Consider the following 25152-nt stretch of genomic DNA (forward strand, 5'->3'; position numbering starts at 1 on the left):
ACATCACATGTAGATGCTTATTTAGCAAATTATGGCAGTGGGGCTCCTGGTACAGGCCATGACAGCTGGTCACTCAGGGCTATTTCAACCCAGGGGCTGACCCTGTCTTCTGTGCCTCCTTTCCTTGAATATAATCTAAAGTCTTAAAATGAACCAACAGTTTCAGCAATAAAAGGTTTTGCTATAAAGCTTATATATCTGTGGGTATGAATGAGCAAGAGTTATCCATTCTCACTGGGTTCTCTGAACTCACTCGTCTATCCCAGGAAGGTCTTCTATCCCCTCGGGCAGATCCCTCTCAGCTACACACTAACGACCTTGGAGATCCTTTCTTGATAGCAAAATCTGTTTTTTTCTTAATCTTCTGCATATTCATGTTTAATCAAAGGAGCAACCAGTATTGAATCAGGAGGTCAAATTCCCCCTTCCACCCCTAAACTTTCAATAACCAAAAACAAGTGTCATACACTTTCTATGCCTCAGGTTTCTCATAAAAAGTGAGAATAGCATTATATTTCTTACTTTCTTTCTCATACAAGTTACAGAGATGAACACAACATGGGGAAAATTATGTGAAATAAAATACAATATAAAAGTCAACACACTTTCATTGTATTTACAATCATTTTAAGTCATATTTCAGTTGAACAACATGCATTATTATTGCCTGAATCTTATCATTCATTTCAACCAGTCTTTGCTTTCCTTTTTTTTTTTTTTTTAATTGGCCATATCTCAGCATTTGGGATCTTAGTTCCCTGACCAGGGATTGAACCAGCGCCCCCTGCAGTGGAAGCACAGTCTTAACCACTGGACTGCCAGGTAAGTCCCTGAACCAGTCATTTCTTACTTCTTTAGTTAAAAAGAATACTCATTCCAGTGTTTCACAGGGTATGAAACAGGACCAACTGAAGAATCTAGAGGCTAACTTGAGATCAGATAGCAATCAGTTCTCCGTTCAGCCACCTCTTCACTTAATGCCTGTTAAAAAATTACAGACAATAGACTTACTTGAAAAATTGTATTAGCCACGGGTTTTGGTTTTTTTCCCAAGAGAGTATGATGAACCATGGCTTGAACTCTAGTTTTATAGTGATTAATGACTGTTGGTAGCACACTAACTGTGGTCAAAATCATTTCCTACTTTAAAAAAAATATTTACCATGAAACCAAAGGATATGAAAGCCTCTCAGATGAAAGACACCATCTTACCAGAGCAAAAGAAAGCACAGATAGTCACCCACATATCCTTAAAATACCAAAGGTATTTCAGTGGTACCTTGGGATGTGTAAATCACCCAAATCACTACCTCAAAGAATAAAATTGAAAACATGGCTGTTATGGAATCTGGACCTGGCACAAGCTCACACCCAGGGAGCATTTCATCTATGCTTCCAGCACATGTGGAAGCCCCTATTACACCTCCAATCACACTCCACACTCAGCCCCACTGCCCCCTTGTTTGTGAGAGGTGCTGCTCCTTCTTGGGCTGCCTGAATTTTTGCTTACTGCCAATGGGATTCTGATTTTATCTATAAGGAAATGAAGAAGTTATTTTTTTTTCCCCAGAAGCTCACTTTAGTAGCGTCCTTGGCTCTGTGGGAACTTCCCCAGCTACTAAGGCAGAGGTCAATATGGCCAGATGCCCCTGGGAACCCTGCTTCTCACACCCAATTCTTTTTGATAGTCTGGATCAGTGGCTTGGAATCAAGTTCATTTTGACAAAGGAAAAAAATAGCATTCTCCAGGACAGCCTGTAACTCTCCAGTGTAACTTTTTTGCTTCTCTGTTTGATTTCTCACCTCAATCATATCTACCCATTCTTGTACATTAAGAGAGATTTTCTCACACATAACATCATACACCAGCAAAACACCATCTGCACTTCTGAAGTAAGACTTGGCAATACTTATGAATCTGGAAAACAGAAAATCTCATTATGTAACAGTTCTAATCAATCAGTTTGGTGCTGCCTCATTCTTCATCTCTTTTATGCTCACTTTTTTTTTTCTCATCTTCTAAAATAAGCCCTGATTGAGAAGAATCTAATGGCAGCCTATTATTGTGAAACAGCCATCCCCAAGGCCTACAGTAACCTGGTGAAAGGGAACAGGATAAGAATCTGGGCTACTGATTTAGAAGAGCCATCATTCTCTCCACCAAATAATTCCAAGAATATATACAAACCCCAAAGCATAACTAGAACAAGGCTGAAAGCACAATTTTTAAAAAACTTTCAGCCTCAGCAACAAGCTGGAGAAGGCAATGGCACCCCACTCCAGTACTCTTGCCTGGAAAAATCCCATGGACGGAGAAGCCTGGTAGGCTGCAGTCCATGGGGTCGCTAAGAGTCGGACATGACTGAGCGACTTCACTTTCACTTTTCACTTTCATGCATTGGAGAAGGAAATGGCAACCCACTCCAGTGTTCTTGCCTGGAGAATTCCATGGACAGAGGAGCCTGGTGGGCTTCCGTCTATAGGGTCGCACAGAATCAGAGACGACTGAAGCGACTTAGCAGCAGCAGCAAGCTACCAGATCCCATATGTGGGACACAGAGAAAGATGGAATGAGATGCACATCAGAGACAGATTATTTAGGGGGTGGTGGGTAGGGAGTATTGTGGGTGGGGGGAAGAACTAACCATGTGGAAAATCACAGGGCACATGCACAGAGTATGGGACGGGGCGGGGGGCGTCACCAGAGGAAGGACATACCTCCACCCACATTTCCTAACTCTAAACCTAGTGCAGCACGTCACAGGATCTTAAACAGGGCCATGTCAACCACATGTATTTTTTTTAATTGGAGGATAATTGCTTTAGAATGTTGTGTTGGTTTCTGTCATACAACAATGTGAACCAGCCACAAGCGTGTGTGTGTGTGTGTGTGTGTGTCCCCTCCCTTTCGAACCTCCCTCCCACCCCATCATCCCACCCCTCTAGGTTGTCACAGAGCATGACATTAAGCTTCCTGCATCATATAGCAAATTTCCACTGGCTATCTGTTTTACATATGGTAATGTTTATGTTTCAATGCTACTTTCTCAGTTTGTCCTACCCTCTCCTTCCCCCACTGTGTCCACAAGTCTTTGCTCTATGTCTGCATCTCTATTACTGCCCTGCACATTGATTCATCAGTGCCACTTTTCTAGATCCCATATATATGTGTTAATACACAATATTAGTTTTTCTCTGACTTATTTTACTCTGTATAATAGGCACTAGGTTCATCCACCTCACTAAAACTGACTCCAGTTCGTTCCTGTCCATGGCTGAGTAATAGTCCATTGTGTATACGTGTACCATGATTTCTTTATCCATTCATCTGTTGATGAATATCTAGGTGGCTTCCATGTCCTAGCTATTGTAAATAGTGCTACAGTGAACATTGGGGTACATGTGTCTTTTAGAATTGCGGTTTTCTCAGGGTATATGCCAGTAATGGGACAGCTGGGTCACATGGTGGTTTTGTTCCTAGAGTTTTTAAGGAATCTCCATATTGTTCTCCATCATGGCTGCATCAATTACCGATTCCCACCAATAGTACAAGAGGTCTCTTTTTTCCACACCCTCTCCAGCATCCACTCCAGCATTTATTGTTTGTGGATTTTTTGATGATAGCCATTCTGACCGGTGGTGAGGTGATACCTCATTACAATTCTGATTTGCATGTCTCTAATAATGAGCGATGTTGAGCATCTTTTCATGTGTTTATTGGCCATCTGTATTATTTCTTTAAAGAATTGTCTGTTAGGTCTTCTGCCCAATTTTTAATTGGGTTGTTAGTTTTTCTGATATTGAGCTGCATGAGCTGCTTATATATTTTGGAGATTAATCCTTTATCACTTGCTTCATTTGAAATTCTTTTCTTCCATTCTGAGAGTTCTTTTTTATCTTGTTTAGTTTCCTTTGCTGTGCAAAAGCTTTTAAGTTCAGTTAGGTCCCATGTCTTTATTTTTATTTTCATTATTCTAGGAGGTAGGTGAAAAAGGATCTTGCTGAAATTCATGTCAAAGAGTGTTCTGCCTATGCTTTCCTCTAAGAGTTTTATAGTTTCTGGCCTTACATTGGGTATTTAATCCATTTTGAGTTTTTTGTGTGTATGGTGTTAGGAAGCATCCTAATTTCAATCTTTAACACGTAGCTGTCCAGTTTTTCCAGCACCACTCATTGAAGAGACTGTTTTTTCTCCATAATGTGTTCTTGCCGCCTTTGTCAAAGATAAGATGCCCATAGGTTCATGGTCAACCACATACATTTTTTAAATGGTTCGTCTGTCTCAACAGAACTCAAAGCATCTTGCCTATCCTGCACAGTGGTATCCCAGCATTGCAATATGGTTCTTCTATAATAAGAGTTTTCATTTGGAAATCAGTTTCTAAAAAACTATTCCATTGGTTTTCACTTTCAAGCTCTCTTTGGATTAGACAAGGGCCAATAAGTCAAAGTTCAGTGAAGTAGAGAGGAATGAACCTGGCTTTCAAGAAGAGTGACCTTCACAAACTATATGTCAGATCACACATGTGCACACAGACACACATCTGCAGGCTGGCTGACCTAGGGAAGGAGTTAATCTACAGATAAAAGGAAAATCCATGTTCTATTTGTCCATGTTATTAGATGGACTCAGTTATATCTGTGTGTGTACATGCACATAAACATGTCTATGTGTATACATATAAATGTATATATGCAAGAATATTCTATGTATATATGTACATGTATATGATACGTATATATGCCATGCTCTCTAGCAACTGAACCAGTATCTTTTCACGAATTAAATTGAAATGAACTTTCAACTTTGGTATCTTGAAGGATATAACAGGGAACCACAAATTTACAAAAATACCCATTGTGAAGAGGGTAATCAATCTGTTCTAACATTTCTGGTTATCAAAATAAGAACTCTTTAGATGAGAAAAAATAAATGATAATTTGCATATTTTCAATGCCTTTTTCAGATTATGCAAATTTGGGAAGTCAAGACAGTACTTTTTCCTGGTTCTGAGAGGTATTACTCATATACCCCATTGTGAAGAAGTGGAAGGAACATACATGCAGCTACAGTTTTGACCATAATGGCAAACTGGGCATCAGTAAGATCACGTTACCAAGAAAAGATGACACCTGATCACAAAGTCTTTCCTTACGCACCCTGTGTAGAACTATACCTCTCCCAAACTTTATTTTTTTAATTTGCTTTTCATCCAATTCCCTCCTTTGGGATGTAAGTTCCTTTCAGCCTAGGATTTAGCCAACTTTGTTTATTGTGCATCCACAGTCCTACAACAGCACATGACTCACAGGAAGACTCAGGAAGTGCTGCTGCATAAGCGAATCTGTCATCTCGGGCTCTAAATTTGGTTTGGTTGATCTCACTGGGTAAATATATATCTAAGTTATTTGTCAGTCTTCCTTTCCCCAATTTAGGCCTTAGCCAGAACAGAGGAGGACTATTCTATACACACGCCCCTACTTATATACACATGTATCATACCAAGAGAAAAAGCAAGACCGGTGTATGCATGCATGCTGTGCTTAGTCCCTCAGTCATGTACAACTCTTTGTGACCCCATGGACTGTAGTCCGCCAGGCTCCTCTGTCCGTGGGATTCTCCAGGCAAGAGTACTGGAGTGGGTTGCCATGCCCTCCTCCAGGGGATCTTCCCAACCCAGGGGTCGAACCCAGGTCTCCTGCATTGCAGGTGGATTCTTTACCACCTAAGCCACCTGGGAAGCCCATGTATCATACAGAAAGAAAGAGCAAGACCTGTGTATGTGTGTATATAATCCCTATAGAAAATAGAATCAAGCTAAAGAAGGTCTTCTTCCCATTATTCACTGAAAAAGGAACCATACCCAGGGTGGCACCTGTATTTCCTCAAAGTCATCCTTGCAAAGTCTCATGAGGAAACTTGGCTTCCCCACTGCAGCAGCCCCAGCCAGCACAATCTTGTGAGGCTTCTGTGAACCACAGCATTTGTGGTTATCATCCACCATCCGTTTAGGGAAAGAAAGCCACCATGGATGACAAAGGTAGTGTCAGCTTTCTTCCTAGTAAGTTATGTGGCTCAAAAATTAAGTGTTCATGAATACAAGTGCCTGCAAAACCAACTACCTGTGATGAAAGAGCTAAGATGAGCTTTCTTGAAGAGCTAACAGCGCTGTCTTCACTGGCAGATCCCAGGGCTTCCAACCCAGGATGGAAGCTGCACCTTCTGATCCATACATCTCTTCATCCCTTATATTCAGGAAGCTTTTTTTTTTTTTAATTTTTAGTCAGCTATTATAAAACAGTCTTTCATTACACATATATATCACAAAGTAAAAAGAAGAAATATATGTACCTGAATCTACAGTCAATGATGTTATGGAACAAAATGGCCCCAAAAGGAAACCTGTGAGTTTTCCCTAACTTGGTAGAGAAAAACACACTCCTGTGTTTCATATGTATAACCTTTAAATGCCCATGACAGATAAAGGTCAAACAGGATGATACATGCTTTTCTACTAAAGATGGAACCTAGGTGAGCAGTGATTTAAGGGCTTATGTCTGTGTCTCAAAATCACCTTCAAAACTCTCCTGCAAACCCTGTGATCTCTGGAATCCCCTCTGGTGCTGGTACTCCACCTCTGAGTCCTACTCATTGTAGTCTCTCAGGGTAGACAGCCTACTGTCAAAGCAGTTTTGGGGCAGGGTGTCAACGTCACAATTCATCCTCTGCATGGGATCCCAGAGGGCCAGAGAGCCACAGTCCTCACCCATGCAGGGAGACAGAATGACCTGGTGACAAAGGAGAGGACCTTTGTACCTGAAGGCTGGCAATGTTGAAGACAACACAGCAGTGAAATCAGACAGCAAGGGAATCAAGAAGACTGACATTTTCATTCTTGCCAAGAGCCACAGTGTATTCCATGATTAAGCATCAGGGGAAATAAAATGCTCAGAGCAATATCAGTTCATTCTATGCAACAATCAATTAAGATAAAGACATTTAAATCAAGCAATTAATAAAATAAACTATTTTTTTAAATTACTTTCTTTATTTCCTGATACAAAAAGAATTAGAATGTCCAGGACATAAATGCAATCTCAAATTGTGTAAGAAAAAGGCACACAGAACATATGAACCTTTCTCCTCTAATGTGATCAGACCATATTCTGAACAGCTATCCATTTCTGGATATTATTTCTACTGAAAAGGGATGCCGAGAACCTGGATAAGAAACTCAACTGATGACATGATACTTAAAGCCCTCAGGTCAGTGCACTGAGTTTAAATTGTAATGGTTTCTCTCTCCAAATACCTGAAGAGCTGACACAGAAAGAATACACTGCCTCAGGCTGCACAAGACAAAATAAGGGTCAACTGAACCTTTCTGGGAGTCACATCTCTAATCAACATGGTAAGAACAGCAGGCAATTAGAAATGCGGCTCTGGAATGGTTTGACATCTGAGATGAGTTTTCTGCCACTAAGTGGTGACGTGTGTGGAAGACTCCTAAGGGAGAGACTTAACAGGGAGGTGCCTCACACAGAGGCTGGAACTCCTAACTTCTAGAGTTGGGAAATTCTAACATTTTATAAGTGAGAGAGAAGTTAACATCAAAGAGGAGAATAAAAGAATCAAAGAAACTGCATTTTTTAAATTTACTTTTGCTTTTCCATTTGATTCCCATAATTAAGTTTATATTGAAATAAAAACAATGGCTACAACTTATTTAGTCCCCAGTACACACTGGGCACCATCCTAATCAGCTGGCATACATGACGTCATCAGAAAGAGGCGGGGTACACAGGTCTCCAGATATAATAGTAAGACATGGGTGTTATTAGAGAAGAGAGGGTAAATTAGTTCATTGGTATCTTTTCTTTTAGAATCCACACATAAGTGGTATCAAATGATATTTGTCTTTCTCTGTGTGACTTCCTTCACTTGACACGATAATCTCCAGACTCATTGACTTAGGGAATGAATTTATGGCTACCAGGGAGGGGTAAGGATGGAGGGGAGGGATAGACTGGGAGTTTCGGATTGGTATGTACATACTGCTGCATTTAAAACAGATATACAGTCCAGGTTTGATGCATGATACAGGATGCTTGGGGCTGGTGCACTGGGATGACCCAGAGGGATGGTATGGGGAGGGAGGTGGGAGGGGGTTTAGGATGGGGAACATGTGTACACCCGTGGCGGATTCATGTTGATGTATGACAAAACGAATGCAATATTGTAAAGTAATTAGCCTCCTATTAAAATAAATAAATTTATATTAAAAAAAAAGGAAATATTTTACTTCAGGAAGCTCTGGAAACAATGTTTTGATATTTTGTTTCATTTCAGTTATTCTTCCCATGGATTATTTTTATACTTATTAAATTCAGAGTCAAAGGAAAAAAAACAGATATACAAAAAGGACCTACTGTACAGCACAGAGAACTCTGCTTAATATTCTGTAATAACCTAAATGGGAAAAGAATTTGAAAAAGAACAGGTACCCATATATGTATAACTGAATCCCTGTGCTGTACACCTGAAACTAACACAACATTGTCAATCAACTATACTCCAACATAAAATACATTTTTTACAAAATAATAAAGTAAAAATAAGCTAAAAAATAAAAGAGGGTAATCTTAAATATAAGCCGTATAAATCTAAGTCAAAAGTATTTTGGTGCCATTAGCTAATGTTTAAAATTAACTAAAAGGGTAATGTAACCACCAAACTCTCTCTAAATATACTGCTCAATTTTAAAGTCTTCATCCCAGAACAGGAATTTCATATCATCTCTCAATCTACCTAGCTAACTCCATGTGTGCAAGTTTCTGTACATTTTTTCTGTTAGTCTCATCATTTATGAAACTCTCTTTCTGAAACTGATTTTAGATCAATCTGTAAGAAACCTAAGGAAGTCATTCTACTACAATATAGTACAAATTCAGCTCCATGTCATTACTAGTCAGAATTTTATTTTTTTTAATCTATTCATATTTTTGATAGGGAATGAAGGAGAAAAAATCCTGAATTGAAAAATCAACTCTATTAATATATAGAATCTAAATTAATAATATAGCTATAGATCAGATTTTCTCAAACTCAAATTATATAAATACCCTTTTAAAAGTAAACTATTCTTATCTGCCCAAAGAGTACTTTCATTATAATTAAATACATAAAAACATAAAATAAGTTATATTTTTGCTAGCGTTCTTAGAAAAAGCACAAAACTAAAACAAACATACAAGTTAAAACCCAGTAAGTCCACAAAAGAAATAAAATTAAACTTACAAGATGCTTTTAAGTTTTTTAAAATTTTATTGTAGCAGTGGAAATAGTGTCAGACTTTATTTTTGGGGGGGGCTCCAAAATCACTGCAGATGGTGACTGCAGCCATGAAATTAAAAGACGCTTACTCCTTGGAAGGAAAGTTATGACCAACCTAGATAGCATATTCAAAAGCAGAGACATTACTTTGACAACAAAGGTCCGTCTAGTCAAGGCTATGGTTTTTCCTGTGGTCATGTATGGATGTGCGAGTTGGACTGTGAAGAAGGCTGAGCGTTGAAGAATTGATGCTTTGAACTGTGGTGTTGGAAAAGACTCTTGAGAGTCCCTTGGACTACAAGGAGATCCAACCAGTCCATTCTGAAGGAGATCAGCCCTGGGATTTCTTTGGAAGGAATGATGCTAAAGCTGAAACTCCAGTACTTTGGCCACCTCATGCGAAGAGTTGACTCATTGGAAAAGACTCTGATGCTGGGAGGGATTGGGGGCAGGAGGAGAAGGGGACGACAGAGGATGAGATGGCTGGATGGCATCACTGACTCGACGGACGTGAGTCTGAGTGAACTCCGGGAGTTGGTGATGGACAGGGAGGCCTGGCGTGCTGTGATTCATGGGGTCACAAAGAGTTGGACATGACTGAGTGACTGAACTGAACTGAACTGATATATATTATATAAATGATAGGTATACAATATAATGACTCACAATTTTTAAAGGTTATACTTCATTTATAGTGGCTTCCTTCATAGCTCAGTTGGTAAAGAATCTGCCTGCAATGCAGGAGACCTGGGTTCGATCCCTGGGTTGGGAAGATCCCCTGGAGAAGGGAAAGGCTACCCACTCCAGTATTCTGGCCTGGAGAATTCCGTGGACTATACAGCTGCAAAGAGTTGGACACAACTGAGTGACGTTCACTTTCCATTTACAGTTATTGTAGATATTGGCTATATTCTCCATGTTGTACAATATATCCTTGTAGCTTATTTTATAACCAGCAGTTTGCACCTTTTAATCCTGCCCCTATATTGCCCCTCCTCCCTCCCCTCTCCCCATGGGTAGCCACTAGTTTGTTCTCTATATCAGTGAGTCTGCTTCTTTTTTGTTACGTCCACTAGTTTCTTGTATTTTTTGGATTTCACATATAAGTGATATCATATAGATTTTGTCTTTCTCTGTCTGACTTATTTCACTTAGCATAATGTCCTCCAAGTCCATCCATGTTACTGCAAATGGCAAAATTTCATTCTTTTTATGGCTGAGTAATTTTCCATTCTATATATATTTACATTCCCACCAATAGTATATCAGGGGTCCCTTTTCTCTAGATCCTAACATTTTTTATTTGTGGTATTTTTGATGACAGCCATTCTGACAGGTGTGAGGAGATAGCTCACTGTGGTTTTGACTTGCATTTCCCTGATGATTAGTAATGTTGAGTACCTTTTCATGTGCCGAATGGCCATCTACATTTATTCTTTGTAAAAATGTCTATTCAGTTCTTTACCCATTTTTTATCAGGCTGTTTGTTTTTTTGATGTTGAGTTAAATGAGCTGTTTATATACATTGAATATTAACCCCTTACGCATGCTAAGTCACTCCAGTGGTGCCTAACTCTCTGCAACCCTATGGACTGTAGCCTGCTAGGCTCCTCTGTCCATGGGATTCTCCAGGCAAGAATACTGGAGTGGGTTGCCATGCCCTTCTCCAGGGAATCTTTTCAACCCAGGGACTGAACCACATCTCTTACATCTCCTGAATTGGCAGGTGGGTTCTTTACCACTACAGCCACCCCTTATAAGTTATACCATTTCCAAATATTTTCTCTCATTCAGTAGGTTGCCTTTTTGTTTTGTGTGTGGTTTCCTTTGCTATTCAAAAGCTTTTAAGTTTGTTTCTTTAAAAAGGAAGAAGAAATCATTGGAGGCTTCCAGTTCAGTGTGGTGGATAGAACACATGAATTTGTCTTCTTTCCCTTGTGAGATCATTAATATGGAATTCCAAAGGAAATAAACCAATAAAATTTAAAAGAATGGGAGAGGAGTCCATCAGCAGTCAAGTGACCTAACACATTGCTAGAAAAAGGAAACTGGATGGCAATGTGCTAACAAAGGGAGGAGGGTTGGGGAAAAGGAGATCCAAAAGATGTGTGTGGAAGGTTCTGCTGTAGAGCAAAGAAGAAACAAATGGTCATGTAGAACCCCAGAAAGTGAGAAGGAGTGTTGAAAATAGAGACTCAAATTGTATAGTAAGGCACACTGCCTCTCCAGCCCATACCTGCTCTTACTCTATAGAAGAGCAGATAAGCCAGAGCTGATTCCACAAGAATTGATGCTTTTAAAATGTGGTGTTGGGAGAAGATTCTTGAGAGTCCCTTGAACTGCAAGGAGATCAAACCAGTCAGTCCTAAAGGAAATCAGTCCTGAATATTCATTGGAAGTACTGAAGCTGAAGCTCCAATACTTTGGCCATCTGATGTGAAGAACTGACTCATTAGAAAAGACCCTGATGCTGGGAAAGATTGAAGGCAGGAGAAGAAGGGGCCAACAGAGAATGAGATGGTTGGATGGCATCACCGACTCAATGGACATGAGTTTGAGAAGACTGAAGGCAGGAGAAGAAGGGGCCGACAGAGGATGAGATGGTTGGATGGCATCACCGACTCAATGGGCATGAGTTTGAGCAAGCACTGGGAGTTGGTGGCACACAGGGAAGCCTGGCATGCTGCAGTCCATGAGGTCACAAAGAGTCGGACATGACTGAGTGACTGAACTGACTGATTTCAAAAGCAGCAAAACATTGTTTGTCTTTTTAAAAAATAACTGAATGATTCCCCAAAGGAAAGCTAAGGCTTCTCTTTGAACATCTATGCCCCATGCACCTAGTAATCAAGGTCACAGCTTCACGCACAGAGCTCTGAGGAAGATGATCTTTCAAGGAGACACCTTGAGCTAAACAGATCTATTTGCCTAGTTATACAGGAATCTGTATAGTACTTTACAGCCAATAAGAGGCTCTCACATGAATCATCTTTGACTCTCGCACAACCTATCAGGCAGGCAGGAAGTCTGGAACAAGCAAGAAAGCACTAATTGTGTAAAGAGAAAGACAACCCATTGCTCATTAGCTGAGGGACTTTGAACAAGTTATTAAACATGTAACTCTGTCTTCAGCTATAAAAGAGGAAAATTTGTACCTTCCTCAGGGAAAGTTTGAGAATTTTATTTTTTTAATTATGAAAAACAGCATAATTAACTACAGTCAATAAAATGTCAATTATGGTAAGATAGGACAGTTTATTATTAATCCCTTTTTACAGATGAGACATTAACAAACAGAATGATGAAAACAACTGTCTCACATGTTACAGGCAAAAATTAGCATAGTCTTAATAAGGACTCTGGTCTTGTCACCCCTGACTCTTACTGTTAAGTGCCTATATGGTCTTCATCATATGCTGTATCAAGGCAAGAAATTCTGTGTTCTCTTGCAAACATTCTCTTAGTCTAAAGACTTGGGATGATGTTGAAATAAGTAAAAAGTGTCTAGGAGCACCAGTGACTCTAGCATAAAGCAAAGAATTGGTTCAAATTCTGTAATAAAAGCATAGTATGTATAGTCTAATGACCTCTGGAAATCAGATATAAGGTTGACATTGATAATTTTCCAAGGAGGATACTGGGAAGAATTTTTAAAAATTCCAGAGGTTTAGATGGCAATAGCCCACAAAATGTACTTAATTGTCAAAACTCATTCAGTATGAACACTGGAAAGAGCACTAAAGATTATATTATGAACAACTGGGAAAGCAAAGTGAGGTACCCAAATTTTACAATGCCACTTTCAGGGATGATTATTTTTTAAGCACCCATTTTCATTTTAGCTGAGATATTTCCATTAGTTATAGAGAAAATCCACATGCAGAAAGTGAATCCAGTTCTGTGCCAGAGCCAATGTGCACCAGCAAGTGACAGCCTATTTATTTTAAGCATCTCCTCCCCAACTCTACATTCAGTGATGTCAGCTTGGTAGCTTGAAATCAGAAATGGTGGAGTAATTATTCCATGGAAATTGTCAAATACTACAAATTCCTCCTTCCTTTCTCCCTCTCTGCAGAGCCTGTTGGTAAACATCTACCAGCACAGCAGAGTGAAACCAACCTACTCATGAGAAACCAAACAGAGCAAAGGCCAAAACCAATCACACTTTTGCTTTCACTTCAACAGGTTCTCTCCCACTTCTTGCTGATCAGGGATCCTCTAGATCTGGAACTTTCACAGGGAAAAGAAATATTCTTTTCATTTAATAAATATTCACTGAATACATGTACCTCGCAGTAAGCTGGGTGTAGGGCTACATGACTAGGAAAGACGGTGTCCCTGCTGTCATGAGCAGACAATCCACTGGACACCTAGGGCCTAAGGGTAGTTGGTTGGTAAAGACAATAAAAGAAAACTGAGGTCTGATGGACAACTGTTCAAGGGTTCAGAAATATCTATTCAATTCAGTTCAGTTCAGTTCAGTCGCTCAGTCATGTCCGACTCTTTGCGACCCCATGAATCGCAGCAAGCCAGGCCTCCCTGTCCATCACCATCTCCTGGAGTTCATTCAAACTCACGTCCATCGAGTCAGCGATGCCATCCAGCCATCTCATCCTCTAGCATCCCCTTCTCCTCCTATCCCCAATCCCTCCCAGCATCAGAGTCTTTTCCAATGAGTCAATTTTTTGCATGAGGTGGCCAGAGTATTGGAGTTTCAGCTTTAGCATCATTCCTTCCAAAGAATACCCAGGACTGATCTCCTTTAGAATGGACTGGTTGGATCTCCTTGCAGTCCAAGGGACTCTCAAGAGTCTTCTCCAGCACCACAGTTCAAAAGCATCAGTTCTTCGGCACTCAGCTTTCTTCACAGTCCAACTCTCACATCCATACATGACTACTGGAAAAACCATAGCCTTGACTAGACGGACCCTTGTTGGCAAAGTAATGTCTCTGCTTTTCAATATACTCTCTAGGTTGGTCATAACTTTCCTTCCAAGGAGTAAGAATCTTTTAATTTCATGGATGCAATCACCATCTGCAGTGATTTTGGAGCCCAAAAAATAAAGTCTGACACTGTTTCCACTGTTTCCCCATCTATTTCCCATGAAGTGATGGGACCAGATGCCATGATCTTAGTTTTCTGAATGTTGAGCTTTAAGCCTACTTTTTCACTCTCCTCTTTCACTTTCATCAAGAGGCATTTTAGTTCCTCTTCACTTTCTGCCATAAGGGTGGTGTCATCTGCATATCTGAGGTTATTGATATTTCTCCTAGCAATCTTGATTCCAGCTTGTGCTTCTTCCAGCCCTGCGTTTGTCGTGATGTACTCTGCATAGAAGTTAAATAAGCAGGGTGACAATATACAGCCTTGACGTACTCCTTTTCCTATTTGGAACCAGTCTGTTGTTCCATGTCCAGTTCTAACTGTTGCTTCCTGACCTGCATATAGGTTTCTATCACACCTATGCAAAAGGTAGGCTGGTACCCCAATGTTCATTGCAGCACTATCTATAATAGCTAGGACATGGAAGCAACCTAGATGTCCATCAACAGATGCATATATAAGCCATGGCGTGTGTGTGTGTGTGTGTGTGTGTGTGTGTGTATATATATATATAAAATGGATTATTACTCAGCCATAAAAAGGAATGAATTTGAGTCAGTGCTAATGAGGTGGATGAATCTAGAACCTATTATACAGAGTGAAGTAAGTCAGAAAGTGAAAAATAAATATTGTATATTAACACATATGCATGAAATCTAGAAAGATGATACTGATGAACCTATTTGCAGGGCAGCAATGGAGATGCAGACATAGAGAACAGACTCGTAGACATGGTGCAGAAGGAGAGAGTGGGACAAATGGAGAGTATCATGGAAATATATACATTACCATATATAAAATAGATAGCCATTGAGAATTTGCTGTATGAGTCGGGGAACTCAAACTGGGGCTCTGTGACAACCTAGAAGGGTGAGATAGGGTGGGAGGGAGGTTCAAGAGGGAGGGGATATATGTTTGCCTATGGCTGATTCATGTTGATGTATGACAGAAACCAACACAATATTATAAAGCAATCATCCTTCAATTAAAAATAAATACTTTTTTTTAAATGGTAGTCTTCCCTTAGAAACAGAAAAAGAAATTAGAGGCCTTTAAATTTTTTTTCTTGCCAGGGAGTCCAATTTGATTCTGAAATCTGATCCATCCACTGCTTCAATATGATTACATATGTTTTAGGTTGCTAATAATTCATACACACTGAAATATCCTCAGAGTCCAGCTGCCCTGTACCTACCTTTTTGAGTTTCTTTATCATCACTGTAGATATGTCAGTTCTGTTTTATACAGGTCACTGAGGGCTTCCTCAGCTTTGCATTTTTCCTGAAAGAAAAAGATTTTTTTTTAAATAAATTCTTCAAAACTATGTAGGTGAGAAACATATTGTGTCAAACTAAGGCTGATGCCAAGTCTCCTACAGAGATAGTTTTCCAGTCTTTCTGTTTAATGCAAAGAGAGACCAAAAAAATATCAAACTAAAATTTAAAAAAAAGAAATTTTCTTACAGTTTTCTTGAACACATTTCTTCTTTAAAACAAAATGCTGTTGATATCTTCAATTTTGACATTTCAATGGTTAAAACCCTTTGAGAGTGTCTTGGTCTCATTCAGTGATGCCTGGGGTGTATTAATATTTTCCACAAGGTAGAAGTTTCCTGAGTTACACTTCACTGCTCATCAACTTTGCACTTCACTGCTTCCCCAGAAACCTGCAGGAAAGTTTAATTACTTTTTCATTTGATTTTCTGAAGAACCGAAGGGTGATTTTCTGAAATGTTATTTTAAAAAGAAAGTAGCCAAAAATCCTATTAAGACCTGACTTTTTCACATTATACCAGGATCAGTTGCCCTGAAAACTAGTCCACTTTTAAGCTCCCAGAGCTACACCTCACTAAAACAGCACACAATCTTCAGATTTGCAAACACTATGTCCTGAAGTAATCTGACCTCAAACCTCAGGAAAGCTAAGAAAAGAAAAGTCAGTCTTGGGCTTCCCAGGTGGCTCAGTGGTAAAAAGAAAAATCCACCTGCTGATGCAGGAGACATTGGTTTGCTCCCTGGTCCGGGAAGATCCCACATGCTGTGGAGCAACTAAGCCCACGCACCCATGTGCTCTAGAGCCTGGGAGCCACAACCACTGAACCCACGTGCCACACCCTAGAGCCCAAGCTCCTCAACAAAAGAAGCCACCACAATGAGAAGCCTGTGCATTGCAACAAAGAGTAGCCCCCCCTCTCCGCAACTAGAGAAAAGCCTGCACAGCAATGAAGACCCAGCTATTGATTAATGAAATTATTTTTTTAAGTCAGTCTTAATTGATTCATCACTTAATTCACTGGTTCATCAGATAAGGAAAAGGCAATTTCAATCAACTGTGTATTTACATTTATCTCAGTTTACATTTTTCATCCCAATCCTTTATTCTTCCGTGGTTTCCAGTTCTGGGTCCCTGAGGTATGAGTTGCCCTCTCTCACCTGTGTGGATAACATCCTTCTGGGGCAGTACAACTGGTTTAAAAGCTACTAATCAAAACAGAAATAAATGCAGAGTGGTTTCTTTAAAAGCAAGTGGTGCTAAAGAAGGAGCTGTAATAAAGTTAGTACAGTAATCTTGAATGGACAAGGAGAACCCACAAAGTGGTAGTATGTGTTTCCCTCCACGTATAGTTTCTGTAGCATTTTCTCAAGACTCAGAAAAAAAAAAAAAAGCATTAAAAATAATTTCAGTGACCAACCATTGCACTGAGGGCCCAAGACACAGAAGCAAGCCCGAATCTTGCCAGACTCTTGTGGCTTCATATCAGCATAATACTATGCCCACTCTTGGCCAGACAACTACTTCTCACATGTATTAGTGATACTATAAATCCATGTTTCGTGTTGACCTTTTGAAATGGCATGATTTCTATAAAGGTAATTTAGAACTACAGTGTCTACTTTGGCGAACTTTCAAAATGAACAAAAGAGGGAAAGGAGTTAAAATATACATCAAAATGGAAAAGGAATAAAATGGTTAAAAATAATAATAATGATTTCAAAATGACGGCAGTATTCCAGTCATCTGAAATTCATGTATTTGGTACCATGAAGAATCCAAAAGCAGACTGAAAATCAAGAAAGAATGAACAGCAGCCTGTGAGATATCCCTCCTTGGCACAGGAATAACAGGGATTAAAATACAATTCTAGTATACCTGATCATTTTGCTTTCTGAGTTTTCAGGTACCCAGGAAGGAAAGAAGGATTGACCATCATAAATTGTAACACAGTAGCCTGACAGCAAGAACACAAATGAAAATGCACACAAGAACTCAAAAAGCCAAGCTGAACTACCATCCCCACAAATCCTGGGGATATCACTATACCACAGCCCAGGATGAAACTCAGCTTCATAATGATGACCCTAAGTATACAAGGAAAGCTGAAGTTATTTTAACAGTTATTAAAAGCAAGGCATCGAGTGACTCCATATGTTTACCAAAAGATGTATGATGGACTGCCCATGGCAGCACTATATGCAACAACCACAAAGTACCAAGTACCCAAATGGCCATGAACAGTAAAATGGATAAATGAATTGTGGTATCTTCACCCAATGAATATCTATAGCAATGGAAATGAAAGATCTACAAAAGTTCACAAGCAACAGTTTTGAATGCTAGAAGCCAAACCCATGTAGTAAGAAAAAGAACAGGCAAGAGCTTGTGCACGGGGACAGAGAAGGGCTATGGTGATGGGAAGGGAGCATGGGGGCTTCTAGTAACATGCTGTTTCCTGATCTGGGTGCTGAGTATGCAAGTATGCAAATCTTTCCATCTGGAAAGACTAGGCAAGCTGTACACCAACTCTCTGTCCTTTTCTCTATGTGCATTTGTCTCTGAAGAACACATTCACAAAATATTACACAATATACTTGGAAATATAAATTTCTTATCTTCATGGTAAATCCAATCATGAATACAGATTTCAAGTAACCAGAGGCAACCCTCTGCAAAATCTGAAGCGCATGATTTATCTTTCCTACCTCAGTTCCACATTCTCTTTCTAGGGCTTTTCTACCTTTTGAAAAGCAACTCCCAACCAAGTGTGGTCACATACCACACCCTCATTTCTCATTTCCTCAGGAGAGTTTAACACACAAATCTCCAAAGATGCTTCAGTAGGTCTGTGGCAGGACCTAAAGCCTGCATGCCTAGAAAAGCTCCCTGCTGTTGCTGCTGCTGCTGCTGCTGCTGCTAAGTCACTTCAGTCGTGTCCGACTCTGTGCGACCCCATAGACGGCAGCCCACTGGGCTCCCCCATCCCTGGGATGCTCCAGGCAAGAACACTGGAGTGGGTTGCCATTTCCTTCTGCATGCATGAAAGTGAAAAGTGAAAGTGAAGTCGCTCAGTCGTATCCAACTCTTAGCGACCCCATGGACTGCAGCCTACCAGGCTCCTCCGTCCATGGGATTTTCCAGGCAAGAGTTCTGGAGTGGGTTGCCATTGCCTTCTCCCAGAAAAGCTCCCAGGGGTGGCTAATACTACTGGTCTTCAGAGCCTGACAAAAGATGCAACTTAAAACCAGTGTCTGCCAAGCTCCTGGGACCTGAGAAATGCCCCATCCCAGGAATCTGAGCATAGACATTTTAGGACTCATATCTCTTACAACATTCTGGGCATCCCTATGCCTCTCTAACTGCATCCCTGTTCAGTCAGTTCACTTCAGCTGCTCAGTCATGTCCAACTCTTTTCGACCCCATGGACTGCAGCACACCAGGCTTCCCTGTCCTTCAACCATCTCCTGGAGCTAGTTCAAACTCAGTCAATAGAGTGGGTGATGCCACCCAACCATCTCATCTTCTGTCATCCCCTACTCCTGCCTTCAATCCTTCCCAGCATCAGGGTCTTTTCCAATGAGTCAGTTCTTCACATCAGATGGCCAAAGTATGGGAGTTTCAGCTTCAACATTAGTCCTTCCAATGAATCTTCAGGACTGATTTCCTTTAGGATGTACTGGTTTGATCTCCTTGCTGTCCAAGGGACTCTCAAGAATCTTCTCCAACACCACACTTCAAAAGCATCAATTCTTCAGCACTCAACTTTCTTTATGGTCCAACTCTCACATCCATACATGACCGCTGGAAAAACCACAGCTTTGACTAGAACCTTTGTTGGCAAGATAATGTCTCTGCTTTTTAATATGCTATCCAGGTTTGTCATAGCTTTTCCAAGGAGCAAGCGTCTTTTAATTCCATGGCTGCAGTCACCATCTGCAGTGATTTTGGAGACCAAGAAAATAAAGTTTCTCACTGTTTCCCCATCTATTTGCCATGAAGTTATGGGACCAGCTGCCACGAGCTTAAGTTTTCTGAATGTTGATTTTAAGCCAGCTTTTTCACTCTCCTCTTTCACTTTCATCAAGAGACTCTTTAGTTCCTCTTCACTTTCTGCCATAAGGGTGGTGCCATCTGCATATCTGAGGTTATTGATATTACTCCCAGTAATCTGAATTCCAGCTTGTGCTTCATCCAGCCTGGCATTTCACATGATGTACTCTGCATATAAGTTAAATAAGCAAGGTGACAATATACAACCTTGTCGTACTCCTTTCCCAATTTGGAACCAGTCCATTTTTCCATGTCTGGTTCTAACTGTTGCTTCTTGACCCCTGCATCCCTGTCAGCATCCACCAACTCAAGGACAAAAATGAGCAGTTGGGGACAGTAAAGTAAGAACTAGTTCCTTCTGGAGGGAGTTTTGTACTATTTCTCATTAAAATGTCACCTTTGGACTTGTTAGATAGTGTCTTTTCCACAGTATTTGCAGAAGGAAGGATGGAGAAGGAGGGAAAAGAAATGAGCAAGCAAGCAGTTAGTCTGCCTGGGAAAGTGCAGCAAAGAAAAGTGCTGGCATGACTTGCCAGATGGCTGAGGCTTCTTAAATCCAAGATGTCTCTCCTGTGAGGGGGCTCAGTTTGAAGTTAAGGATATGTGATAAGTGAGATTGTAGAGTGAGAATGGAGGGGTAGACACCAAGATGAGTAAGCCCTCTTTTCCCAGGGTGGCATCTCAAAGTCATGAACACAGGTAGGCCAAGACTTTTCTTGACAGATAGAAAAATGTTAATAACTTTACAACCACCCCAGAAACTTGGTATGTGGTTCTGAAGTGTTTAGGCATTTGGAAGGGGTGCCAGGGGAATATAACATATATACAGGGATTTTTCCCAGATTCAAATAAATATTTGAAAATTTTCTGGTGCATATTTTATCAGATGGAAGCAATTTTTAAAAAAATGCTCTCTGATCTCTCCAAAACTGATTCCTATAACATAGGAAATCTTAAAAACAGAGTATCTGAAAAACATTTTTTAGCAGCTGCAAGGGTTAATTTTATGTGTCACTTTAGCTAGGCTGCAATGCTTAAAATATTTGGTCATCCATGTCTAGATGGTGCATGAGACTAATAGATGGTACATGAAATTTATAGATTTTGAGTAAAGTAGATTACCCTCCATAATGTGGGTAGGTCTCTTCCAACGAGTGGAAGACCTTTAAATGAAGACTGACCACCCACAACAGCAGGAATTCTGCCAGTCCACTGCCTTTGGACTCAAACTGCTATTATCAACTCTTCCCAGGGTCTCCAGTCTGCCGACCCACCCTGCAGATTTCAAACTTGCCAGCCTCCACAATCATGGGAGTCAATTTCTTAAAATAAATCCAGCCCCCGCCTCTATATACTCACACCCACTCACATCTTCTTAGTTGTTTCTCTGGATAACCCTAACTAATATAATTAGTTATATATCATTGTACTTTCACTGGAGTTAATTATATAAACAAATGTACCAGCTTCACAGTGAATATATGTTAGCACTGCTTAAAAGAGTTGAGTAAGATTATTCAGCTTACTTACAGTTGAATAAGTTGAATTCAATAAGAACTGAATTCTTACTTGGCTGCTGAATAAGAATTTTAATTTTAAATATCATTCAACAGAATAGGTCACTTTTTAAGGGCCCAAATGCTCACCTATAACATAACATTTTAATTCTTGCCAGGGTTCATTAGGATTGTAACAGCCTGTCTAATAGCTATAAAGACTTTTGTGGACAGGTTTTATTAGCCTGAAGACAGCTTATTCTCTGTAATCTTTTAGGAGAGAGGCAATGCACTATCTATTCAGACCAATATAAATCCTCCAGATCTGTACACACAGAATTAATCTAACTCTCATTTCTGGCTTGATGCCATGCTTTAGCCTCCCGTGAATTTGGACTGAAGACTAGGACTGCTCAGACACAGTGCATGTTCCTACAGCATCAATTAGCTTGTCCCCTAGGTCAACAGGTGAATGATGCAGGAGTGGAAGTTGCATTTCGCAGCATTTCAATGCTCTGGGCCCAAGTAACAGCCACCCAATACAAGCCCATTACTACAGCTGAATGCAGTCAGCTGAAAGTGAACACACAGTGCTGAGCTCAATGCCCACTCCCTGGGCACTTCCTCCTGGCACAGACTGTCCACAAGCTTTGTCTTTGGGCATGCTGTCCTTTTCCCAATGACTCGGTGGTCACAGTCCATATACCTCCATCCATCAAATTACCTTCACTTTAAAAAAGAACCCACAAAATCCTATATTTTTGCTGTTTAAAACATCAACAGTTGAGGCTCGAACAAGATGGCTGAGGAGTAGGTAGACAAATACATCTCTCTCCAAGGATACATCAGGAACACACCTTCAGATATAGAAATGCAGGCAGAACACCAGCTGAGAGCAGACCAGAGTACCTGAGCAGCGGAAAAGAATATACAGAACCACACAAAACTTGGTAGGACAAAGGAACTGGGGGAAAAACAGGAGTGTTAGTAGGACTGGACCTTCCCTGGGAGGCTGGGGGAAACTGAAGCAGGGGTCTGATCCCCACATTGGGGCAATTGTCTGAGTCAGAGGAGAAACATTCAAGGCTGAGAGTGAAACAGCTGATCTGTGGAAGCTTAAATGGAATGAGAATCAGACAGTCCTTGCTGCAGCCACACATTTGCCAGACAGGAATGCTAGTCTCCTGGAAGGCGCAACAGCTGGGAGCTGGAGTTTAGGGATTGTGGAGCAATCCCAGGGCAAGCGCTGCTGTTGACTGTGGAGAGACAAATTGAGGGGATGCGAGGGAGGAGATCCTGGTGGGAAATGCCAGTGGAGGAAATCAGGCAGCCATGGAAGCAAGGCGATACCACTGAGTCATGCATAGGGGATACAGCCATCACCATAGCCTCTCACTCCCCCCACACACCACATCAGCAGCTGAACAATAGAGAGGCTGGCCCATCAAATGCCGGATGCACTGAACTACAGAGTAGGACCCCACCCAAGGTGCTCCTTTAAGAGATTGATGCGCCACCCCAGGGGCCCCCATCTAGGTACCTGACACGCCAAACAACAGGAGGACCCCAGGCGAGGGAGCCCGCTAAATGCCTGAATGGGAGGAGCTACGGAAAAAGACTAGCCAAAGAGGCCTTCTGATAGCCAGCTACAAGAGGCTCGAAAAAGACTCTGATAGGGCCATAACTCCTGCAGTAGCAGTCCATGTCCCTGCACACTTGGTGCTGCCAGGGTCCCCACAAACCAAGCAGCTGTGCCACCTTCATGCTCAACTCTCACTGGGGCAGAGCTGCACAGGCAAAAAAAGTCTTGCATCTATGTGCACAAGGTTGCTTCAGTCATGTCCAACTCTTTGCAACCCAGTAGACTGTGGCCTGCCAGGTTTCTCTGTCAGGGAAGGGAGTTCTCCAGGCAAGAACACTGGAGCGTATTGGCCAATACTGGTTGCTATACTCTTCTAGAGCACTATATATCCTGCTGCTCTAGCCACCAACTCCCCTGAGTACCTGGTGCTTCCAGAACCCCTTTGACCCAAGAAGCTGCACCACCTCCACACCTGGCCCTCACAGGGGCAAATCCAAGTCCTGCAGGGCAGCCTCAGGAGCAAACCCCAGTGGACAAACCACATGTAGTGGTGGAAATAAAACCACAGTTGAAACCTAGGGGCAGTGTGGCTAAGGAAGAAAATGCAAAACCTTCCCACCAGCTGTATTAGCTGCAGATTAAATCCACACAATCAACTAGGCAGACTCTGTGTCTATGGAAGATATAAAAGGTCATTGAGAGCTCCCACGAAAGAAAACACAGTAGTTTAGATAGCTGTGGACATTGGGGGCAAGAACGCATAGGAATAGGATGAGATTAGAATCTGAGTTGCCCCCACAGCAGGTCCAGAGATAGCAGTGTTAGAGGGCACCCTAGGGAAGTAAGGTGGACTGTGACTCCCAGTGAGGGAAAGGACTCTGGCAGCAGTGACTCAAGAAAAACTTTTATTACTCTTAGTTTTTGACTGTTCTATAGATTCTTTTGGATTTTCCCTTTTTTCCCCACTCTGTTGTCATTCTCCATTTTATAGGACTATAAAATCCAATTAAGCCTTTGAGTTGTTTTGGTTTTTTTTTCACAGTCACATTTTTTATTATTGTTATAAACCTCTGCCCCTGTGCTGGGCATTGGCAGTTCTGTGGAGTTTTCCTTTTTTATTTTCTTTTCTCTTTTTTTAATTTTAATTTTTAAATTATCTATTATTATTTTATCTACATGTATTTCTGTTAGTTTTCCTACTGTTCTTATCCCCTTGCAATTAACCTTTAACATATATATCTTCTTTATCTACCTCTATTTAACTTTGCATATCTATTCTTTCTTTTCTTTCTCTCCTTCACCTCAAAATATTTGTTGGTTTTATTTTCATTGCTTTATTCCCCAACTGGCACTTTGCTTTAGTTTTGCTTTCCTGTTTCTGCTTTAATTAGTTTTGCTCTGATAGATATAATTTTTGGTTTCCTTTGTTTGCCAGGTCAATCGATTGTACTTTATTTTTGTTGCACTATTTTGATTTTGATTATGGGTGTATATGTATACGTGTATATTCAGTCACACTTTTTATTGTTTCCTCTGTCTCTACATTGGGCTATTGCAATTCTGTGGAGTTTTCCTCTTCTTTTCCTTTTTTCTTTCTTCTTCTGTTGTTTTTTTTTCCCTCTCTTTCTTTTTTATAATTTTAACTTTTTTAATTTTTTAAAACCTATTGTGTTTTTTCTACACTTATTCCTTTGTTTGCCTTTCCTACTGTTCTTTTCCCCTTGCAGTTAATCTTTAATGTATATAAATCTTTTTCATCTACTTTTATTTAACTTCACATATCTATTCTTTCTTTTCTTTCTTTCCTTCCCTCTCAACATATTTGTTAGTTTTTATTCCATTTCTTTATTCCCCATCTGGCGCCTTGCTTTAGTTTTGTTTTCCAGTTTGTGCTTAACTTAGTTTTGTTCTTAACTCATAAATATAATTTTTTATTTCATTAGTTTGCTGGGTCAATCTACTGTACTTTATTTTTGTTGGACTATTTTGACTTTGTTCATGGATGTGTAAGTATATATGTATATTCCATTATTTTAATAATTATTCATCTGATATTGTAATTGCCATTTGTCTGGGGTTCATCTTTGGTATCTTGATTTTGGATATCTGTTTTAATCTCACTTAATGCCATAACAAACCACTTGTGGAATCTTCATTCCTGACCAGAGATCAAGCCCTAGGCCTTTGGAGTGGGAGCACTGACTCCAAGATCCTAGACTACCAGAGAACTAACCCTAGGGAGTATCAAATAGTGAGAACTCACACAAAAGAAACCACTGGAATGCAAGACCCTGCATCACCCAACCACCAG

The 25152-nt window shown here is 40.5% G+C and overlaps 1 long non-coding RNA gene across 1 annotated transcript in view; it reads right to left on the bottom strand.

Moving 5' to 3' along the window:
- Window positions 1–12512: 12512 nt before the first annotated feature.
- Window positions 12513–25152, bottom strand: part of LOC133252747 (uncharacterized) — a 115335-nt gene continuing 102695 nt past the window's right edge. Inside the window, exons 2-3 of the long non-coding RNA XR_009738069.1 lie at window positions 15634–15719; window positions 12513–14662 (exon numbers count right to left, since the gene is read on the bottom strand). This is a non-coding gene — a long non-coding RNA (uncharacterized LOC133252747). The remainder of the gene's footprint in view (window positions 14663–15633; window positions 15720–25152) is intronic.

The sequence above is a fragment of the Bos javanicus genome, chromosome 8 (genome assembly GCF_032452875.1).
Source record: "Bos javanicus breed banteng chromosome 8, ARS-OSU_banteng_1.0, whole genome shotgun sequence".
Lineage (NCBI taxonomy): Eukaryota > Metazoa > Chordata > Mammalia > Artiodactyla > Bovidae > Bos > Bos javanicus.